The following is a 23,783-nucleotide window of genomic DNA, read 5'->3' on the forward strand; positions in this document are numbered from 1 at the left end:
ACATAGTGTGACGGACGTCACACATCCCACTCCTATTTTTTGGCCTTTATGTGCGTAACGGAAGGAACGTTTTCCCTAAATTTTCTCATGCACGCTTTGAACCAGACGGAATACCAATTCAAGGAAACGGTTATTTGGAGGGGTGAGTATAAATAGACCAAAAGAAAGCCAATTGAAGTCTCTCTTCTCCGTGCAATATTTTTCCTGCTTTCTAATTTTCCAGCATTCTAATTTCCAAGCATTTTATTTTCTTTTCTTTTCTAGTTGAATTTCCGAAGCATTCAATTTATTTTCTCACGATAGTTTCTACACCGGAAACTATTGTGTAATTTTTACTGGATCTAACCTTACGTTAGATCATAGTATTTTATTTCTTTGTTTTTACTTGCCTATCTGATCACGAATTATGAAGAACAAATCCAACCGACTTGTGGTGGAGTGTTCGAGCATCGAAGTTAGGAGTTGAAATCCAGAATTCTAGTATTTTTACAGGTTCATTAATTAATTGATTTATAGTTTTAATTTACATATGCTTTGTTCCGCTGTTTATATATATCGTTTGTTTGATATGACCGTATTTATGCATGATTATTGTTTATGCGTGTTTAGCATGTCCGACTAAGTAATTTAGATATCAGTATGTAAAGTAAGCGGAATAAAGGAATCAAAACTGAGTTGGTTTAAATTTATTTCAAAATATAGTCACTCTTTTTCTGGTCTCAATTTACAAAGGTAATACCAAGGTTTTTGTACGAGAGTAAAAGACATAAAGAAGTTAAAATCAATAGAACGACAGTTTGAGCTTTTAACTGGACAGTGTAAATTGAACATTAACTTTAAATCAGGGCGAAAGCAATTTTTAAGGTTAATTGAATTCTAATCATTTTCAAAAATTATTTTTAAAAGTTAAATGTGAGGACGAGAGTTAAGCATTTAAGTTTAATTATATAGTCTAAGTCAACAGAGCGAGAGTTTGAGACGAGGGCGTTTAAACGGTTAGTATTTTCTCAAAAAGAGCTTCTATAGATTCTAATATTTTCAAAAAGTGATTTTAGATTTGACGAAATAGTGAGAGCGTACGTTAAAATATAAAGTCATAGTCTAATTCAACAGAGCGAGAGTTTGAGGAAAAGACTTTTAATTAATAGTGTCTACTGAAAAGACTTATTTTAAAACTAAGAAAAAGACCAACGAAGATTTGATTCCCTAATTACGACGAACTACATACCGATATCCGTGTTATTTGATATTTAATCTAGATCCAAATTTAGTTTTACTTTTCCCCCTAATCATCAAAGTATCATCCGCCTTAGCTTTACGCAGTAACCCTAGAAAAACGGTAGATCGATTCATTAAGTCCCTGTGGGATCGATATCTTTTAAAACTACGCGATTAGACTGTGCACTTGCAGTTAGTACCCCGATAGACTCTTTTCGAAGCGATCAAGTTTTTGGTGCCGTTGCCGGGGACTTCTATTTAGTCGATATCGTAACTCTTCTGTTACGCTGTAGAGACTAAGGCAATTTTTATTTTTCCCTTCTTTTTCATTGATTTGTATGCCACACACTCGCTCACAAGGCAAACCGTACTACTTACGAATCAACGACGTTGAACGATATCTCCGATTATTACGACGAATTCGGGAGTATCGTGCTAGAAACAATCTTCCTCCAATCGAAATTCCTGATCTCAAAAATCTTCTTCCTTCGACGATACCAACGATGGCCGAACCAGCTCGTGCTCTTCGAGATTACGCTGCTCCATCGCAAGATGAGCCGCATTCGAGTATTGCTCCACCCGCAATCGAAGCGAACAACTTCGAACTTAAACCTTCGCTGTTGCATGCAATGCAACAGAATCAATTTTCTGGAAATCCTACCGAGGATCCAAACCTTCATTTATCCGTATTTTTCCAATACGCTGACACTGTTAAAGCTAATGGTGTCACTTCAGAGGCAATTCGACTTCGTCTCTTTCCTTTCTCGTTAAGAGATAAAGCTAGAAGATGGCTTCATTCTCTTCCTTCCAACTCAGTCACCACATGGAATGAGTTGAAGAAAGTCTTTCTTGCCCGATATTTCCCCCCAAGCAAAACAGCTATGTTGAGAGCCCAGATAAATGGATTTAAGCAAAAAGAGAACGAGTCTCTTTTCGAAGCATGGGAAAGATACAAGGACATGATGAGACTTTGCCCACACCATGGTTTAGAGGACTGGTTAGTAATTCACACCTTCTACAATGGTCTCTTGTACAACACAAGGTTAACAATAGACGCCGCCGCCGGTGGTGCGCTTATGGATAAACCTTACACCAACGCTTATCAACTTATCGAGAGCATGGCCCAAAATCATTATCAGTGGGGAAGCGATCGAACAATGGTAGAAAAACCTCAAACAAAAGGGGGCATGTACGAGATAAGTAGCCTTGGTCATGTTAATGCAAAAGTGGATGCTCTTGCCCAGAAAATTGAAAGTTTAAATGTATCACCTCCAGCCACCGTGGTTGCCATAACTCAAAATTGCGAAGTCTGTGGAATTCAAGGTCACACTCCTACAGATTGTCAACTCCTAACAGGAATTCAAACAGAGCAGGTGAACTATGCTCAAGGAAATCCTTACTCGCATACCTATAACTCAAACTGGAAGAACCATCCTAATTTCTCATATAAAAGTAACAACGCTTTATACGCGCCAGGTCAAGCTCCCAGTCAAGCTCCAGCTATACCTCCTGGATATCAAAAGCCGACCCCATCTACACCTAACAATAACGTTCCTAGGAAATCCAATTTGGAAATCATGATGGAGAACTTCATAGCTTCTCAACAGCAAACCAATAAAGAGTTCTTAAACCAGAATGTACACACTAGCGAACAGATTAAACAACTAGCAAGTAAAGTGGATGCCCTGACTACCCATAACAAAATGCTGGAAACACAAATCTCGCAAGTAGCTCAACAACAAGCGCCTACTGCTGCCCCAACTGGTACATTTCCTGGACAGCCCCAACCTAATCCAAAAGGCCACGCTCATGCAATTATATTACGAAGTGGTACAGAGGTAGAAAGACCATCTGACCCAAGGATTGAGAACCAAAACTCTAAAAAGTCAACTGAGGAAAAAAGTAAACCTAAGGAAAAGGAAGAGTGTAATAAGGAAACCGTAGAAAAAAAAGAACCTTATGTACCTCCACCGCCTTACAAACCACCTATCCTTTATCCTCAAAGGCTAATTAAAACCAAAAATGCGGGCCAATTTAAAAAATTTGTCGACCTACTGAAATAATTAAACGTCACAATTCCTTTTACAGAAGCTATTACACAAATGCCTTCATATGCTAAATTCTTAAAAGAAATTTTATCTAATAAAAGGAAACTTGAAGATAGCAAAACCGTTACACTCACTGCTGAGTGTAGCGCAATAATCTAGAATATGCCTCCTAAACTTAAAGATCCTGGTAGTTTCTCTATACCCTGTCATATAGGAAAATTTGTCATAGATAAAGCTTTATGCGATTTAGGAGCCGGTATCAGTGTTATGCCCTTGTCCATATGCAAGAAACTTGAAATGGGAGAATTAAGACCAACTAAAATGTATGTGCAATTAGCAGATCATTCCGTTAGATATCCCGTAGGAATTCTTGAAAACGTTCCCGTGCGTATAGGTCAATTCTACATCCCCACCGATTTTATAATTATGGACATAAGAGAAGATGAAGTTACCCCCATTATATTGGGAAGACCCTTCTTAGCAACCGCCGGTGCTATCATAGACGTAAAACGAGGACGACTCACTTTCGAAGTAGGAGAAGAGAAAATTGAGTTCATTCTTTCCAAAATTTTGAAAGCACCTGCAATAGAAGACACATGTTACTTCATGGATATCATCGATGAATGCATAAAAGAAACAGAATTAGAAAATGACGATTTGTCCGACTATCGTGTAGAAGACAGACTGAACCAATGTTTAGTAATAACATCGGATCCTACGCAATGCCTTAAGAAACCAACCCTCGACCTGAAGACACTTCCCGAAAATCTGAGATATGAATTCCTAGACTTAGACCTTGAACGACCAGTGATAGTCAATGCAGACCTAGGAAAACTTGAAACCGAAAAAACTCCTACATATCTTAAGAAAATATCCAACCGCACTAGGATACAACATCACCGATCTTAAAGGGATAAGTCCTTCTATTTGTATGCACCGCATCATGCTAGAAGAAGATTGTAAAACTTCTAGGGAACATCAGAGGAGACTAAACCCGATCATGAGTGAGGTAGTGAGGAAGGAAGTAACGAAGTTATTAGAGGCGGGTATCATATATCCTATATCCGATAGCAAATGGGTTAGTCCTGTACACGTAGTACCGAAGAAAGGAGGTATAACAGTGATCGAAAATGAAAAAGGAGAAACTATAACCAAACGAATTGAATCGGGATGGAGAATGTGCATTGACTACAGAAAGTTAAACAAAGCAACCCGAAAAGATCATTTTCCTTTACCATTCATAGACCAGATGTTAGAACGACTAGCCAAGCATTCTCATTTCTGCTATCTAGACGGTTACTCAGGTTTCTTCCAAATACCAATTCATCCTGATGACCAAGAAAAGACAACGTTCACATGTCCTTTTGGTACCTTCGCTTATCGACGAATGCCGTTTGGCTTGTGCAATGCTCCTGCAACCTTCCAAAGGTGCATGATGGCAATATTCGCCGATTTTCTCGAAAACATCATGGAAGTCTTTATGGATGACTTTTCCGTATGCAGGAAAAGTTTCGAAGAATATCTTGAAAACCTAGAAAGAGTTCTAGAACGATGTGTAAAAGTAAACCTAGTACTTAATTGGGAAAAATGTCACTTTATGGTACAAGAAGGAATTGTTTTAGGACACATCATATCAAATAGAGGAATTGAAGTAGACAAAGCCAAAATAGAAGTAATCGAAAACCTTCAACCTCCGCAAACTGTGAGAGAAATACGAAGCTTCTTAGGACATGCCGGTTTTTACCGACGATTCATTAAAGATTTCTCTAAAATAACTAAACCTTTAACCGGATTATTAATGAAAGATGCCGACTTCATCTTCGACAATAAATGTTTAGAAGCATTTCAAACACTTAAACAAGCATTGATCTCCGCGCCCATAATGCAGACCCCGGATTGGAATGAACCCTTCGAAATAATGTGTGACGCAAGTGACTACGCCGTAGGCGCTGTTTTAGGACAACGAAAGGATAAAAAACTTCACGTCATATATTATGCGAGTAGAACTCTAGATGAAGCGCAAATGAATTACGCCATGACCGAGAAAGAACTTTTAGCAGTAGTATTTGCACTAGATAAATTTCGTTCCTACTTGGTCGGAGCTAAAATAATCATTTACACTGATCACGCTGCCATTAAGTACCTCTTAACAAAAAAGGACGCTAAACCTAGACTCCTAAGGTGGATCTTGTTGCTACAAGAATTTGATTTGGAAATCAAAGATAAAAAAGGAACCGAAAACGTAGTAGCAGATCACCTCTCTAGACTTGAAAACCTGGAACCGGAAAGAACATCGATCAACAATGATTTCTCGTACGATAAACTTATAGCTAATTTGGAAGAAAATAGAGCTGATGAACAGGTAGAGACCACCTTGGTTGTATGCGTTACACCATGGTACGCTGATTTTGTCAATTATTTAGCCGCCGGAGTGGTTCCACTTGATTTATCCTACCAACAAAAGAAACGATTCTTCCATGACATAAAACATTATTACTGGGACGACACTTTACTTTTCAAAAGAGGCCCCGATGGTATTTTCCGTCGCTGTATACCTGAACAAGAGGTAGAAAGTATAATCCAACATTTTCATTCCGCTCCTTATGGTGGACATGCAAGTACATCCAAAACCTGCTCTAAAATCCTACAAGCCGGTCTTTATTGGCCAAACATATGGAAGGATGTGCATGCCACTGTCAAGAAATGCGATAGGTGTCAACGCACAGGAAACATATCTAGATGTGACGAAATGCCACAAAAAGGCATTTTTGAAGTAGAAATTTTCGATGTGTGGGGAATAGATTTCATGGGACCTTTTCCACCTTCTTTTGGTAACAAGTACATACTCGTAGCGGTTGACTACGTATCAAAATGGATTGAGGCTATAGCTTCTCCAACAAACGACACACGAGTAGTAATTAAACTCTTTAAGAATATAATCTTTTAGAGATTTGGTGTCCCAAGAATAGTCGTCAGTGACGGTGGATCTCATTTCATATCTAAGATACTCGAAAAATTATTGTTTAAGTATGGTGTAAAACATCGAGTAGCAACACCTTACCATCCTCAAACTAGTGGAAAAGTGGAAGTGTCTAATAGAGAAGTTAAACAGATATTGATAAAAACTGTCGCTACATCGAGGAAAGACTGGTCATCAAAATTACCCGAAGCTTTATGGGCATATCTAACCGCTTACAAAACTCCCATAGGAACAACCCCATTTAAGCTTATTTATGGTAAATCGTGTCACCTCCCAGTGGAGTTAGAACATAAGACCTATTGGGCTATTAAAAATTTAAATTTAAACTATAAGGCCGCCGGTGAAAAGCGAATTCTAGATATAAACGAATTAGAGGAACTTAGACAAGATGCATACAAAAATGCCAGAATCTACAAGGAAAGAACGAAAAAATGGCATGATAAACGTATATCAAGAAAAACTTTCAAACAAGGCGATGTAGTCCTATTGTTTAACTCTAGACTTAAGTTATTCCCAGGAAAACTACGCTCTAGGTGGTCAGGCCCTTTCCAAGTCACTAATGTCTTTCCTAGTGGAGCTTTAGAAATTAAAGGAAAATCTATTGAACCATTTATCGTAAACAGGCAGCGTCTAAAACATTATCATTATGCTGAAAACAATGAAGACTCGCAAGTCCTGCACTTAGACGTACTGTCTCCAAAATTAATAGATTAACATCTAATAGTTTTATGTCGAGCTTGCGACATTAAACAAAGCGCTTCGTGGGAGACAACCCACAAATTTTTATTTTTTCTTCTTTGATTATTCTTTTTGATTTTATTCAGTTTTCATTCTTCATATTCTTTATTTTATTAAATTTTTCTCTTTTCTTCTTTCGGCATCTGGCAAAATCCTGATTAAAATCTTGTTTTTCTTTTCTTTAGTTAACACTAATCTGATGGGACATATTGATCGCATGGGTATCAAATTCCGAGGAAGAGCTCAGAGACAAAAATTTGAAGAACTTGAGAGAGAGATGCACCCAAATTTTTATGCTGATGATTGTGCAATGACCGTTCTTGGGCTAAGAGATAGTGTCCTATATCTGCTGAGTCAAATAGGGTGGGAAACCACTCCTATTCGGAGACAATTTGTTACTTACCGGAGGCTAACTCTGGAATTCCTTAGCTCCCTGATTTATTTACCGAACCATGGAAAAGGAATAAACCGAGGTTTCATTCAATTCAGGATGTTCAATATGGAGTATCAGTATAACATTCAAGAATTTACTAACCTCTTAGGGTTCCCTACTTCTTTTGACACATTCACCATGAGCCAAGAAGACCTCTTTGAATATCGAGAGCTTGAGCATTTTTGGGGAAGTTTGACGGGAAATGACGACCCTGAGGAACATGAGTTTCTTTCTGGAAACATACATAACCCAGCATTCCGTTATTTCCACAAGATCCTAGCACACACTCTTTTTGGGAAAAGATCAAACATCACCACAGTATCACGTGATGAACTTTTCATAATATTTTGTGCTTCCCAGAACCGTCCAGTGAATGGTGCCACTTATATGTTGGCGAGTTTTGACCTCCTTATTCAAGATGACCGTGTACCGATTCAAATAGGAGGATTGATAACTATGATTGCTAATGCCATTGGATTGCGCCAACCCATGCTTGATTTGGACCCTTTTTGTGGTATTCATCCTATGAATATACTTTTCCTTTTCAACACTATGTTTATAGGAAACCTTGGACCTGAAGAGTTTGAACTATTAATTAACAACCAAGCTTTTTACCTATTCACCATGCCTAACCCGATGACTAGTGTCCATAACCGAAATAATTGGCTTTACAACCTGGATGGAATACCTTCTCCTGTTAGATCTGTTGAAACCATCCAAGATTATGAGATTCTTGACAGCCAGATTCCTTATGCTGAGTCTGATCCGCAGACACCAACTGGTTACCATGATGCTGCCTCTCCACCTCATCCTGTCCCGTCCGCAGAATCGGCAATACCTGATCTTAGACATCATATGCCCGGTACTGATTATAATACCGCTATTCAAACCTTGATGTCAAAACAAGATGCCATTAGAGAAGAGTTAACTAAGATAGGACATGAATTTATGGAATACATGAGTAGAATGACAAATCAATTCCACGAGTTGCTACACCGTGTCAATTCCTTTGCCCCTCCGACGAGAGATTCTACAAGTGGCTAGAAGAATTGGAGTTAGTTAGTTTTAGTCTTAGGAAATTTATAGTTTCGTTTGACATTATTTTTATCTTAGTATTTACTTTTCGCATGTTTTATTTTATCTTCAAATATTACATTATGTTTATTTTTATGAAGTTACTGGCATTATTGGTTAAATTAAATTTTATTTTGATTTATGCACTATCTAAAATTAGCAATAATGATATTTACTGTATGCTACTACTTACATGGCTTATTAGAGAAATATATATATATATATATATATATATATATATATATATATATATATATATATATATATATATATATATATATATATATATATATATATATATATATCTATGGTGTAGTAAAGTAGCAACTCAAAATGAAATAACAAAATGAAATAATAAAATGAAATAATAACAAAACAAAACTTGTCACATATTTTAGCCAATGCATACTGCCTCCATGCTGTCACGACCGTTGCAAAACTCAGAAGTGTGACGATCGTCACACATGCTGTCACGGTCGCCACGCAGCCCATGACGCCCGTAACACATTATGTGACGAGCGTGACAACGTGTTTCCTCGTAAATGTTGTTGACCGTTATGGTCATGACCATTACTCCCTTCATCTCCCCATTCAACTCACCTCTTTACTCCATTCCACTCACATTCATCCCCATTAATTTTCTTCTCAACCACTCCTCTTCCCAATTTCAAAACTCTTCCTATAAATACCTACAATACATTTCTTCCTACACCACATCATTCCAACAAACCATTCTATACAAATATATTTCATCCTCTTTTCCTTCTTTCTACCTACCAATCAATATGGCGGAGAACCAACATCAAGAAGTGCAATTCGGAAATATTATTTTCCGATCTGAAGATAGTAACTATCAACGGGAGCAGTTTGTTCGGTTCCAGCAACGCGGTGTCATATCTACCAGGTACCCATATTTCAATTGCTTACAAGAATTAGGATTACTTCAAGGTGTGCACTGGCTGCTTAGGCTATCCGATTTAACTTTTCTTTGCACGCAAAATCACCCAACATACCCATCACTCACCTTGGAGTTTTTAAGCTCTTATTCATACTCCACTCCAACCGGTGAGGACGAGTACTTAACCGGTACCTCAAAATTCCGTATGTTCAACACTGAGTACTCACTATCTCAGGACCAGTTGAGTGCCATGCTACATTTTCCTGTAGGAGACCACGTCCACCCAGGAATCCCTCCAAACTCAGAGTGGAACACGAACGCATTCGACCTTTTTGGAAAAATATCCGGTGTGGAAACCACCAATTGGGATGCCTTACTTGCTTCACACATACACAACCCCACTATCCGGTATTTTATCCGTATTTTGCAAAATACCATCTTTGGAAGAGCCAACAACAGCAAAGTCAACGCGAAAGAATTATTCTTCCTACACTGCATCTTTTCAACCGATACAAAGGTAAACGCCGCCTCTTTCTTACTTCACCATATCCGTACCCTTTGTGCTCGAGGCACTCAACCTTTTGTGATTGGAGGATTAATAACCACCATCGCACTCGGTTTAAATCTAGGGGACCGACTTCAGAATTTGCAATCTTTGACACCCCTGTTTATGGATATCAGCTATTGTCGCTCCAGCCGCTTAATCAAAAATAGGGTAGGAGGGAAGTATTATCTTATGGTGAATAACCACGAAGTCCCAAGCGTCGTTTTGCCCAACATTGCACTCACCGATGTTACTAACCCCAACAGATTCATCTACGATCTGAATGCTCCCAAACCTACCTTGCCTACACAAGCAAACCTGCCCCCAGACGAGTTTGACGAAATGGAGCAAGGTGATCAAGGTCCTGAACAACATTCGGTCCCATATAATCCTTCCGATAATGTGCCTGGTCCATCCTCCCGACGTCGTAGAAGAAGAAGGCCCGCAACAAATGATGACATCATGGATGCTATTGAACATCAAGCCCAACGGCTTGATGCCATGCATGCGCAGAATAACGAAGTAATGCAACTGATGCGCCAGATGCAACAACAACAAGAAGAGAGGAATGCAATAATCGACCAGAGGTTCACTGACTTGCTTAACATGTTTGATGACTTGGAAGTACGTCAACGATCACCGGGTCCGAGAACAAGAAGACGCAGGCAGAATTGAGTTTGGGTTCCTTTTTTTTCCCTTTCTTTCGTTTTCTTAAACATTGGGGACAATGTTTCATTTAAGTGTAGGGGGGAGGGGGAAACTCCCTTTCAGTTATGTTTATTTCCCTTTCAATATTTCCCTTTCAAGTATGTTATTTCCCTTTCATTTACAAAAAAAAAAAATATTTTAAGTCAAGTTCCTAGTGTGAAAATTTTCCCCCCTCAATTTTCTTGAGCCATAACAAAATTTAACACACTCAATAAGTATAAAGGTTGCCTATTTTATAAAACTTGAGTGAAATTAAGACAAAATTATTACCGCCCCAACGCTCTAAAAACCTCAACATGTTAGATCAGGCTAAGTACCTATTATACCAATCCCTTGAACTTTTAGTTCTATAGTAACCCCGAGTAGTTTATACGAGAAGTCGGCACCATCTTAATAGCAAATTACGTGGAGAACCGATGAACACAAGTGAATGATTCTCAAAACAACATATTAAAAATCAGGAAATGCACTAATTAAGTTAGGTGATCCTTACCCGATCATTTAATCTAAAGGTTGCAGAGCCTACAAAAACATGGTATGAATGATCCATTGTGAGTTGGTTCAGCGGTTTCTGGTGCTGAAATCGGTAGGGCGGACTACGGTCCGATCCCCCGCAATTTGCAATAGACTAAATAAAGAAGTTATCCAACTTATGTACCAGAACTTCTAACTAAAAGGGGATCAGAATCGCTAACCGGTTACTCCACTATGTGCGCGAAAAGATAAAGGGCTTAATGTGATTTCGCTAGAATGAAAACGGGTGAAATAAGAGTAAAAGAACTAGGCTGAGCTATAATAGCATGACTCGAACTAGTTTGCATAAGGTGAGGTTATCTAGTGTTGTTACGGTAGTTTTTGATGTTAAGATTAAACTCAGGTTATTTCTAAACGAGATTTACTTGCAACCTATTGCGAATTGATGTGTGTTTGGAAATTTCATCTGGCTAATATTTTAAATCGATTTCTACATTGTATCTTGCTTGAGGACAAGCAAAAGTCTAAGTGTGGGGGAGTTTGATAACATGAAACTATATCACATTTTTGGACTTGATTTAATTAAATTATATCGTTATTTGATTCAATTTATTTTATATTATTCGATATTACTCGGTATTTTCTTTTTATTTATTTCAGGTATCATTATTTAAAGCACGTGCGAAAAAGAAAGAAGAGGGGTGCAAAAAGAGGATTTTCTAGGAAAAGCATCTCACCAAAGCCCAACCCACGCTTGGAACAAGGAAAATGGCTGTGACGACCGTCACAAGTACGTGCCGAGCGTCATGCCCCTAAACCTAGTGTTACGACCGTAACACATAGTGTGACGGACGTCACACATCCCACTCCTATTTTTTGGCCTTTATGTGCGTAACGGAAGGAACGTTTTCCCTAAATTTTCTCATGCACGCTTTGAACCAGACGGAATACCAATTCAAGGAAACGGTTATTTGGAGGGGTGAATATAAATAGACCAAAAGAAAGCCAATTGAAGTCTCTCTTCTCCGTGCAATATTTTTCCTGCTTTCTAATTTTCCAGCATTCTAATTTCCAAGCATTTTATTTTCTTTTCTTTTCTAGTTGAATTTCCGAAGCATTCAATTTATTTTCTCACGATAGTTTCTACACCGGAAACTATTGTGTAATTTTTACTGGATCTAACCTTACGTTAGATCATAGTATTTAATTTCTTTGTTTTTACTTGCCTATCTGATCGCGAATTGTGAAGAACAAATCCAACCGACTTGTGGTGGAGTGTTCGAGCATCGAAGTTAGGAGTTGAAATCCAGAATTCTAGTATTTTTACAAGTTCATTAATTAATTGATTTATAGTTTTAATTTACATATGCTTTGTTCCACTGTTTATATATATATTGTTTGTTTTATATGGCCGTATTTATGCATGATTATTGTTTATGCGTGTTTAGCATGTCCGGCTAAGTAATTTAGATATCGGTATGTAAAGTAAGCGGAATAAAGGAATCAAAACTGAGTTGGTTTAAATTTATTTCAAAATATAGTCACTCTTTTTCTGGTCTCAATTTACAAAGTTAATACCAAGGTTTTTGTACGAGAGTAAAAGACATAAAGAAGTTAAAATCAATAGAACGACGGTTTGAGCTTTTAACTGGACAGTATAAATTGAACATTAACTTTAAATCAGGGCGAAAGCAATTTTTAAGGTTAATTGAATTCTAATCATTTTCAAAAATTATTTTAAAAGTTAAATGTGAGGACGAGAGTTAAGCATTTAAGTTTAATTATATAGTCTAAGTCAACAGAGCGAGAGTTTGAGACGAGGGCATTTAAACGGTTAGTATTTTCTCAAAAAGAGCTTCTATAGATTCTAATATTTTCAAAAAGTGATTTTAGATTTGACGAAATAGTGAGAGCGTATGTTAAAATATAAAGTCATAGTCTAATTCAACAGAGCGAGAGTTTGAGGAAAAGACTTTTAATTAATAGTGTCTACTGAAAAGACTTATTTTAAAACTAAGAAAAAGACCAACGAAGATTTGATTCCCTAATTACGACGAACTACATACCGATATCCGTGTTATTTGATATTTAATTTAGATCCAAATTTAGTTTTACTTTTCCCCCTAATCATCAAAGTATCATCCGCCTTAGCTTTACGCAGTAACCCTAGAAAAATGGTAGATCAATTCATTAAGTCCCTGTGGGATCGCTATCTTTTAAAACTACGCGATTAGACTGTGCACTTGCAGTTAGTACCCCGATAGACTCTTTTCGAAGCGATCACAGGCACCCTTAAGGAGTCATTGACACCGAACTAGTACTAGGTACTAAGTTTATAGAAAAATCCATTTCGCGCTCTGGAGGTAAATCACTAATGTCTTCAGGAAATACTTCGGGAAATTCACACACTCCAAGAAGATCCCTAACTACTCCCTTTCCTCTAGCTTCCAATGAAGCTAACATCATAAACACTTGTGCCATATCCTTCACGGACTACTCACTTGCTTAGTTGATAGAAACGTCAACACTTCACCTCCATCAAATTCAAATTCACGCTCTGGAGGCAAGTCGCAAATATCTTCAGTAAAACATCAAGAATCACACACCACTAGCATAACATTATTCGTCACATCGCTTTCTACTCTCTGAGAAACAATATTAACAATACCAGATCATTTTCCCTAAAGACTTCCCAACTTAATCGACAAACAAGAATCTTGAATCTAAAATATCTTTAATGTTAGGAACAACACAATTTTACCATCGCCTGAGCTCTTGCAATCAGCGACACACTGTACTAACTTATCAAAACAATTGGTAAAAACTTGGTTTAATTCCAACGAATTCATTCCAAGAATAACGTCAACTTATTCTAACAAAATATAAATCGTACACACCCTCAGGGAACACATCACGATACTCAACACACCACTAACTCATCTCTGGCCAAAACACTGCCTTCCCCCCCCACAAGGAAGCAATCAATGAGAACACCTGACCGTATTCCCTCAAGGATCACACCATTTTCCTAACCGACACCATCCTCGAATCCGACCTCTCTTTGGGTTTAGGAAAAGCATAACATTCTCAAAACAAGTTAACTAGCCAACACCGCACTCTTGTATGCAACAACATGACGTCCAAGCTCTATACAGTTGGAACATTCAAGAGAAGTAGACGCTTCTCACCCACTTGTTTCATTCCCAACCTGCAAATTGAAAACAAAACAAGCATCGACAGTGTTCTCACACACATATCGCATACTATGGAACAAATATAATTAAACAACCTGGTCGGATGGACCGACCTGCTCTGATACCACTAATGTAACACCCTAAACCCCATACATAATTTATCGTGTAAATTAAATATAAAATAAAACCACGTAGGGTGTCATACATTCATAACACATATGACCTGCTCCATAACACGGGTTTCAACAGTAAATTTCAATAAAAACATTTGTAATAAGGATGTTTACATGACATCCAACTTATCTGAATCATACCTGGAATGTTTACACGACATCCATCTCATCTGATCAGTATTATATATTCATATAATAAGACATTCATAACTTTTCATTGCATGCTCACTTCCATTTTAAAGTATCATTGCAACGGAATTATCATCACATTTTTGGAATATAAAGCAAGTAATAATATCTAGTCTCAACTTCAATTGTAATAACAAAATAAGAGAGTTGTAATAAATCAACTCAATATCTTAAGAGTTCTCAACAACAAAATTAGTCTTATGACTTCAACATAATCAGACCTAAGGAATAAAATAAGCGTTTAACCCAACCCGATGTTACATGATCAGAGCAAGGTACCACTAGCAAAAGCGATAAAATAAAGAAGTAATCCAAGAGCTACCTTTCACTTACTTCAGCAATACTACTCTTGAGTATCTGCACGATGGCCATGTAAAGGCAACATTCAAACATAAGGGGTGAGAATTCATTTCAATAATAACGATATAGAATGAAGAATAAAGCACAACATCTACACAATCATACACAATAATATATCACATTCTTACATCCAAATCATAATCAACATCATACATGACAACATCTCAAATATCATTAACATCATACAAAACCACATCTCAATTATCATTAACATCATATGCAATAACATCTCATCCAACAACACATCAACAACAACCAATACAAGTATAACAGTTATGCAATATACTCAACACCGACTCGACATGCATGTAGTACCAAATATGAACACTCGGGTTCATCTCACTCCATGATCCCCACCATAGGATCGATTCCCTCTTGGAACCTGAGCACACCAAAGTCTCTACCATCACCATAGGTAACGCTTCACGAATCCCCCATTATAGGAATTAGCTACTCGCACCCGATCCATCACAATGGGATCGAGGCTCACCAAAACTCGTTACCATCAACATAGGTAACACTTCACTAATCCCCCATAATAAGAATTAACTACTCGCACCCGATCCATCATCATAGAATCGAGGCTCACCAAATTAGACCGAAACCCGTACACCAAGAGACATGACTCTCAAATAACATGCATTAACATAACAAAGTTCACCTAAAGGATCCTCACACACATCTCATCATTTATGCATCACATCATTTATCATGCAATAACCAATTCATGTTGCCACATGAATAATATCAACAAACAACATCAACTCGTCAACATCTTAACATTATCGACATAACAACATAATCATCACACCATGATATTACAACAATGCAAAGATTCATCAACCAAACATATAAACCAATATATTTATTAACATACTAGGCATGTGAATAGTATTAAAAAATATCAACAATCACCACCATGTCATAGGTCTGAGCATTAGCTTTCTAACGCTTCAAACGACATCAAAATCAGACTTTCAGAATAAAAAACCCTTACATTTAACCCGGGGCAGGGTAGTATTGAGTTAATCTGACTCCATATTTGAATTGCAAGGGAATACGTCCCATCTAGAGATCAACCGCATGTTATTCTTCGCAATCATCTTGAAGTGGTGAAAGAACCAAGCAAAACTCACAATTGATGTCAGTTGTTCTTCAATGACCAATGACTTGGCAGTCACAGTCTCTAAAAAAATCATCAAAGAAAAAGCCCGCTAAGTCGATACCCCAAAAGGCGACTTAGGAAAAAATTAGGGCAATCCCGGCGGACTAAAAACTTCAAAAAACGGTCTAGGAAAAAGTTAGGGATCAAAACAAAAATCAAAAGAGGCCATGAGAATCCTTAACAAAAGCAAAAACAAGATCCAGTGACCACCATATCAAAATCAAAGGGGCACCGACATCCAAAAAAAAGGTGACCGCCATTTCAAGTGAATATTAAATCCTCATCTTTACACCGTCGAACTCTCTTGGAAGACGAATATGTGCGTTGGATTAATTGAATATAGGATTGGGGAATCATTACGAAGAAGGGGTGGGGTTAAAACAAAATTTGAGCCTTATATCCTTCGTTTCAAATAAACCGTGAACCAGACCATGTTACAATCCTTAAAAGACCTAATTGAAGCATGGTTTATTCTGAAACCATACTACGTCAAGGTTGCGTAAACTGACTCCTAGATATTTGCTAATCACCTGTATTGGTATCATATTCTCGCTGTATCTTTCACACACTAGCTAAATCAGCAATGTGTTTGAACCATTGGTTCATTTGTCACACACTATCGCATCCCCTTAATAAATGATTTTTCAAACCTGCATGAATATCGCATTAAAATTACCATTGATTAAATAAACAATTTTAACAGCAAGTAAGTACTTGACATCAAGGAGCTTCAAAGAAGCAATCATAAAGGAACTTGATCATTCGTCAGCACTGACCCGAAGCAAGAACACCTCTTAACCCTATGGTTCAGGGGCATTGCATCCATTGACTATGTTAACCAAAGAACTAGTTATACTAAAATACAAATCTCCAAGCATCAATTGATCAAGGAGGCAAATCATTTGAAAGTATCTAGTCCATCTGAGGCAAGCCTTTCAAAAGCTCAATCAGGGGCAAACTGCTGAAAGATTCATACACTGGAGAAAATTTGGTTCAGGCCATGGTATATTCATTCCCAGGGTTTCCTTTCAAAAGTGAATTCCTTCAAAGACCTTGCAGGCTAGGGAAAACAAGTTGCAAAGAAATCTCAGAGCCTTAGGGAAGAGCAAGAGCATAATCATCATACATTGATTACGTCGTGATCGCTGTATTCACAAGTGCACGAATCGCATCAGAGTAATATAAAAGAATATCGATCCCACAGAGACCAAATCGTCAATCTATCGATTACTATTGTTACGATGTTTATCTAAGGCGGTACAAATGAGATATTGATGTCGCAAAATAACAGTAAGTAAAGAAAATGATAAATACATTGCATATAAAGATAGGCTTGAATGTATTTCACGTCAGTTAAAGGATGCTTCGATTGTCTAAATAGAACTACTTATGGGGCAATATTTTCTACTCTTGAAAAGAATCCATTTAACAGGAACTGTCGCTTTCGCGTATTCAGAACCGAGTTTACCCTTAAATTAAGGCCTTTTATTGTCACTTATAAAAGGTGCGCAGAATGCTAAAGTAGTAAACCTATTTTTAAGAAATAAGACTCGTAAGCTTAGTTGAAAAGTGATTTTGATTCGGAAAGTTTACCCAAGGAGTTTCCTGATTTTAAATCTATCAACACGTCCGAAAACAGTTTCAAAAATCATTTTTCCTTAAAGTGATAAAAATTCCTAGTTAACTAAGCCAGGGTGATTTCGCACTCCTTGAGTAGTTAAAATTAACCAAGTTTGTTTTGGAAAACTCGAATTAAGAATCAAAACAGCCCCTAAAGCATTTCTACAGATGCAATATGTGAAACATCTCTTTAACCGTGATCCTTACATTCTAACCTTTGAAAGATTTAGCCAGACATGGTAATACAAACAAACACAACGATATTGATCATGATGAAAAGTTGTTTAGAATGTAAGGCGTAAAGAACAAGTAAAGCGTGTAAAACAATTAAAACGAGCAATAAAGATAATGGTGAGAAAATTAAATAAAGTAAAGACAATGGCAGGAAATTAAATAAAGTAAAGCATGGCAAGTAATTAAATAGGGTAACGCATGACAAGGAATTAAACAAAAAAAAAGCATGGAAAGTAAAATAAAAAGGCGATTAAATTAGAACCTGCTCCAAACGGAGGCTTTAAATCTGGTACAAGAAAGTAAATAAACCTTTGACTTTGAAAATAAAGACGACAACAAAGTCAATGTGCTCTAACTCAATCTCACTAAGGTGCGATAACCCCTTGATGTGACGGATTACCGCTTTTACAGATGATAATACAGTCTTAGTGTTGTAAACTAAGTTGGATGATTTGGAAATAAACTAGAACGACCTATTTATAGAGGAACTCAACAGCATGCAAAGACCAGGATGCCCTTCAACTTCTCTTTAATGGGAACGTGAAATGCAAAGGTGGCGCCCGCCACCCCTCCATGGCGCCCTCCATGTGAGTAAATGGGGAAGTTCATGGGGTCGTGGCAGTTTCCTCCTGGTTGAGGGCTGATGTGTCATGGCTTCTCCTATAGCGACGCCATGCAGATTGCCATGAGTACAATTTTTACCGAAAACCCTAATTTTATGGTCTTTTTGCTTCGTTTATTCTAAAAATGTCTTGAAAGAGCTAAATACCTGAAAACAACACAAAAGAAAGCATAACGCAAGTAAAATCACTACGCCAAAAACTGGAATAGACAGCGCACCTTAGAGGGCGCTTTATTACAAAAGCGCACTCTAAAGTGAAGAGAAAAAAATAAGGAGCGAACAACTGGAATAGACAACGCACTTTAGAGGGCGCTTTTGTAACAAAGCGCCCTCTAAAGTGAAGCGAAAAAATAATGAGGAAATGGAGGGACACTAATAGAGGGCGCGTTTATGAAAGCGCCCTCTAAGGGTACCCTTAGAGGGCGCTTTTAAAAAAGCGCTCTCTAAGTCCATGTACATTTCCAGTTTATAAGGCGCTTTTGGAAAGCCTTAGAGAGCGCTTTTAGAAGCGCCCTCTTAGGCCCCCTTTAGAGGGCGCTTTTTTTACACAAGCTCCCTCTAAGGTCCCCTTTAGTAAACATTAAAATTATAACATATACTGCATGTCTCTTTATTTTCCCTCGCTATATGCTATTTCGTTTACGTAACTGGGTTTTCTCTCTACTGCGATTACTCTCTACTGCGATTACTCTCGTCCTCCATTCGTTCTCCCTCCCTCACCGTCGTCGTCGCCGTCGCCTTTTCCTGCTGCTGCGTTCACGTTCACTGAGTTATCTGCGTCCACCGTCGCTGTTCACTTTCTTCTCCATCGTTACCGTCACCTTGAAGGTATTTCTCTCAATAGTTTGTATTTTCAGGTGTTTGATTAGGGCATTTTCTAAACTGAGTTTTACATTTTGTGCATTATGTTGATTAATGTTGTTTAGGGCAAACGAGCACTATATGGTATTCATGAGCACCTTGTTGAAAATCATTTTTTGTTATTTTTGTGTGTATGGTTTTGATCACTGAATGTTGTATGTTGTATGGTTATGTAAGGTTTTTTATTTCTGATTGAAAACTGATGTCATTTGGAGTGTGTTTGAGCTTGTGCTTGGAAGTTTGATGATTATGGATGCAAGTTTGTTCATGTTCCAAACACCATAAGTTTGCATTGGACTTTTGTATGCAGTAGGTGTGTGTGAGTTTGTATTCAATAATGATGAAAAAAAGAGAGAGTTTAGATTGTTGTAACATGAGAGAAATGGAAGGTATATGAATGTGTTTTTTGTGTAGCTTCACGAATATGGTTATTGTCTTACTTGGGTCTTATTGAATCATTTCTATATTACAGATAAAATGGCTAGTAACCAAGACGATACCCATGACGCGAGTGGATCACGTAACAATGTTGAAAATGAAATCAAACGAGGATTGATTGTTATGAAGTCAATCATTCGTGCAAGAGACAAGGGTGAAAAATTCGAAGTACATTGGAGTGCTGAAGACCAACTAATTGAGCCTAACGGTTCAATGTTGGCAAGTTACATTGGTTTCCTTGTTCGACAACATATTCCGATTACATGTGACAATTGGAGAAGTCCGGAATTGAAGGTTGGCAAAGAAAAAATATGGTCCGAGATACAGGTACTTACCATATATTGTTATATGTTTTTTTTGTTGACTATTTGTTGACCATATATTGTTATAATATTACTTATAATAACACACTCCATGTGTATGTTTTTTAGAGATCCTTTCACATCAATGAAAGCCGGCAAAAATATTGTATTCAATTGGCCGGAAAAAGACTCCGAGGATTTCGATCCTTTTTGTCCAACAAATTTCTCAAGGATGAGGAAGGAAAATTTGTTGAAGCAGAACGGCCAATGAAGTATGCGGAGATTATTTCAGCCGAAGAATGGGATAACTTTGTCGCCAAACGAAGAAACGAAAAATTCCATGTAATGTCTATTAATTATGGTATTATACAATTGTTAAGTTACTTGGTTCTGATATGCCTTAAACTTTTTTATCCAGGAAGTAAGCGACAAAAATCGGAAAAGGGCATCAAAACTCGCGTATCCGTACAAAAAAGGGCGTACGGGATATGCACGGTTACAACAAAGAATTGTGAGTATATTCAAATGCTATGAGCTTATAGATTGTCACAATATGTTATAATTGATGATCTTATAATCTGATTCAATGTGTAGCTAGCCGAGGAGAAAAGTGACGCAACATCTCTTCTGGAGCACGTATTATGGAAGGCTGCTCGAGTTAGGAAAGATGGGGTTGTCGTTGAAGTGGTTCAAAATGTTTATGACGAATGTGTAAGTATATATAACATTATTTCTTTAATTATATCGAAAATTTTGTTAGACATATAATTCATTTTTAATCTCCTCTAATAATATTTCAGGAGACTTTATCCCAAACCTTACCTTCAACCGAGGTCCAGGATTGCAGGAGCCTACATAGTCGAGTACTAAATGTTCCTGAGTATTCCGTCGTGTGAGGTGTAAGGGTTTTGGTGTGACTCCGTCGTCATTTTATAAAAAACCAAAAACAAAAAATCCTACCAACAAAGAGGTGATGGAGACCTTGGCGGAGTTAAGGGCACAAGTACTCGAACTGCAAAAGGAGAATCCAAGGTATAGAGAGGAAAGGCACGGTTCCGAGGAAAAAGATACTAGTGACCGAGCTAGTATCAATTGTCAACCGAAATTTCCCGAGGTAATTATATATGTTATTATGAAATTAAAATAACACTTTTTTACTTGACACATATACACGTTAACAATAACATATTTATTATTGGTTTAGGGCATTATACCTTGTCAGCTGTATCTATCGTCACCAACTTATCGCATAGTTGGCAAGGGAAAAGTGCACAACACTTCGGGTGAATTACTTCACCATAATCCCCTCCCGGTGGGATATATGAAAGTTTCGGTTGACCTTGTATTAGATACGGACGCGCTTCTACCATTACCTGACGTTGTTTCAGAGACAACGTTGATGCGAGATGCAGTCGAATCCTTTGTTGCATGGCCGTCAGATCTAATTTTCCCAGATGCCGAGGTATATATGTTCTAAATGATTATGAATATTTAGTATTCACATTTCAATTCAGCTACAATTATGATATTTAATCAATCCTTATTACATGGTAATGTTAGACTCCTACAAGACCCACACATAAAGCTGGTAAAGGGATTTCAAGACGCATCGAGTCGGTTGCATCTCAAAAAGAGGTACAAATATATATACCCATTGAATTATATACGCAACGATTCTGTTGCATCACAAAAAGTCATGATTTAATTTATATGAATTTTTAGGTTCCCGGTCGAATGTTGAAAAAAGCTGGTAAGAATATTCCAACGAAGTCCGGGACAAAAACAATTCCTAAATCTCAAAAAGAGGTACAAATATATATACCCATTGAATTATATACACAACGATTCTGTTGCATCACAAAAAGTCATGATTTAATTTATATGAATTTTTAGGTTCCCGTCGAATGTTGAAAAAAGCTGGTAAGCATATTCCAACGAAGTCCGGAACAAAAACAAATCCTAAATCTCAAAAAGAGGTACAAATATATATACCCATTGAATTATATACACAACGATTCTGTTGCATCACAAAAAGTCATGATTTAATTTATATTTTTAGGTTCCCGGTCAAATGTTGGACAAAGCTAGTAAGGAAATTCCAACGACGTCCGGGACAAAATCTCAAATTGTGATGCGTCTTGAGAAAATGGTGGAAGAGTCAGATATTATGCACGGCGCCATCCGTAGTGTAGATATGGATGAAGGTGTTTTCGGAATTGCTCATTCCGAATTAATTGCAAAGGAGGACATGCTACAACTTTTTGAACACGAAGAATTGGGCATCGCTGTCATTCATACATACATATGGTACTCCGATCAATCTATTATTTACTTAGTTGAAAAATTTATTTACACATTTCAATGAGTAGTCTAATGTTTATTATGTTTCTATTTAAGGTATATGTATGACACATTGATGCGGGGAACTGAATTGTGTAACCGATTCAATTTTATTGCTGCTTCCCGTATCAACACAACGTTTATAACGAAAAATCCAATATCCGTAATGAATGAACTAGTCGATAGATTCATGGTGGCCGGCGATAATACTACACCCAATTTGTATTTTTTACCGTTTAATTCTGGCAACGGGTTAGATTTTCTTTCTAATAATTTCATTCTAATCTATGTATATCTTTTACGTAGAAAATTTTCATGCATCTAAATTTTTGTTTTATTTTACAGTGGTCACTGGGTGTTGGTTGCTATGGATCTTTCGAGACTAATGGTGTATTATCTCGATTCGTTACCGGGTAATTGGAGTAAATATCCGAGTATGAAGAAGACGGTTGACGCGTAAGTGAAATTCCCCTAAATATTCGTGTGTATTTGTATATTTAATTATGTCTGTCAGATTGATCTCAATATACGTTTTAATTTGTTAGGGCAATACTAAAATTTAGATCGAAAAAGAATTATCGTAATAGGAAGGACATTACCTGGGTCAGAGTTCAGGTATATATTAAGTTTCTTATTTTTGCTTATAATAGTGTTTGTTTTTTGCTTATAATAGTGTTTGTAAGAAATTAACTATATATATATATAAATTGTTTGTTTTTCTGTGTAGTGTCCTCAGCAAAACAATTCGAACGATTGCGGATTTTTTGTATTGAGATTTATGAGAGATATCATTGCGTTGAATCGTATAGACATCCCAAAAATGGTATGGAATAATAACTTAGGGTTTATTTTAATATTATCGGATATTTCATCTAATTTGTTACTAAATCATGAATATGTTTTATTCTCTTAATTGTAGTACTTTGACAAATACAAATCTTACTCAAGAGCTCATTTGGATGAAATGAAGGATGAATTGTGTCAATTCATTATTGATCATAGAATCATATAGGTTGTAGTTGTTGTACATATATGTATGGAATGTTGTTGTACATGCATGAATATCAATATATTAATGTTGTATATATGGAGGATTAATGTTGTATATAAATGGATTCATGTTGTATATATCAATGGATTAATGGTGTATAACATTGGATTAAAGGATGA

General features: G+C 37.1%; 1 long non-coding RNA gene and 1 other non-coding gene across 2 annotated transcripts; one reads left to right on the top strand and one right to left on the bottom strand.

Annotated features, from left to right (window-relative positions):
- Positions 1 to 2,099: 2,099 nt before the first annotated feature.
- LOC127089021 (small nucleolar RNA R71) lies at positions 2,100 to 2,206 on the bottom strand. The gene has a single exon (XR_007790802.1). It is a non-coding gene; the product is annotated as a small nucleolar RNA R71 (small nucleolar RNA).
- A 20,622-nt stretch (positions 2,207 to 22,828) lies between these two features.
- On the top strand, positions 22,829 to 23,228 carry LOC127079356 (uncharacterized). The gene is made up of 3 exons (XR_007787921.1): positions 22,829 to 22,865; positions 22,959 to 23,069; positions 23,159 to 23,228. It is a non-coding gene; the product is annotated as an uncharacterized LOC127079356 (long non-coding RNA).
- Positions 23,229 to 23,783: the final 555 nt, after the last annotated feature.

Source organism: Lathyrus oleraceus, chromosome 5 (assembly GCF_024323335.1).
Source record: "Lathyrus oleraceus cultivar Zhongwan6 chromosome 5, CAAS_Psat_ZW6_1.0, whole genome shotgun sequence".
Classification (NCBI taxonomy): Eukaryota; Viridiplantae; Streptophyta; class Magnoliopsida; order Fabales; family Fabaceae; genus Lathyrus; species Lathyrus oleraceus.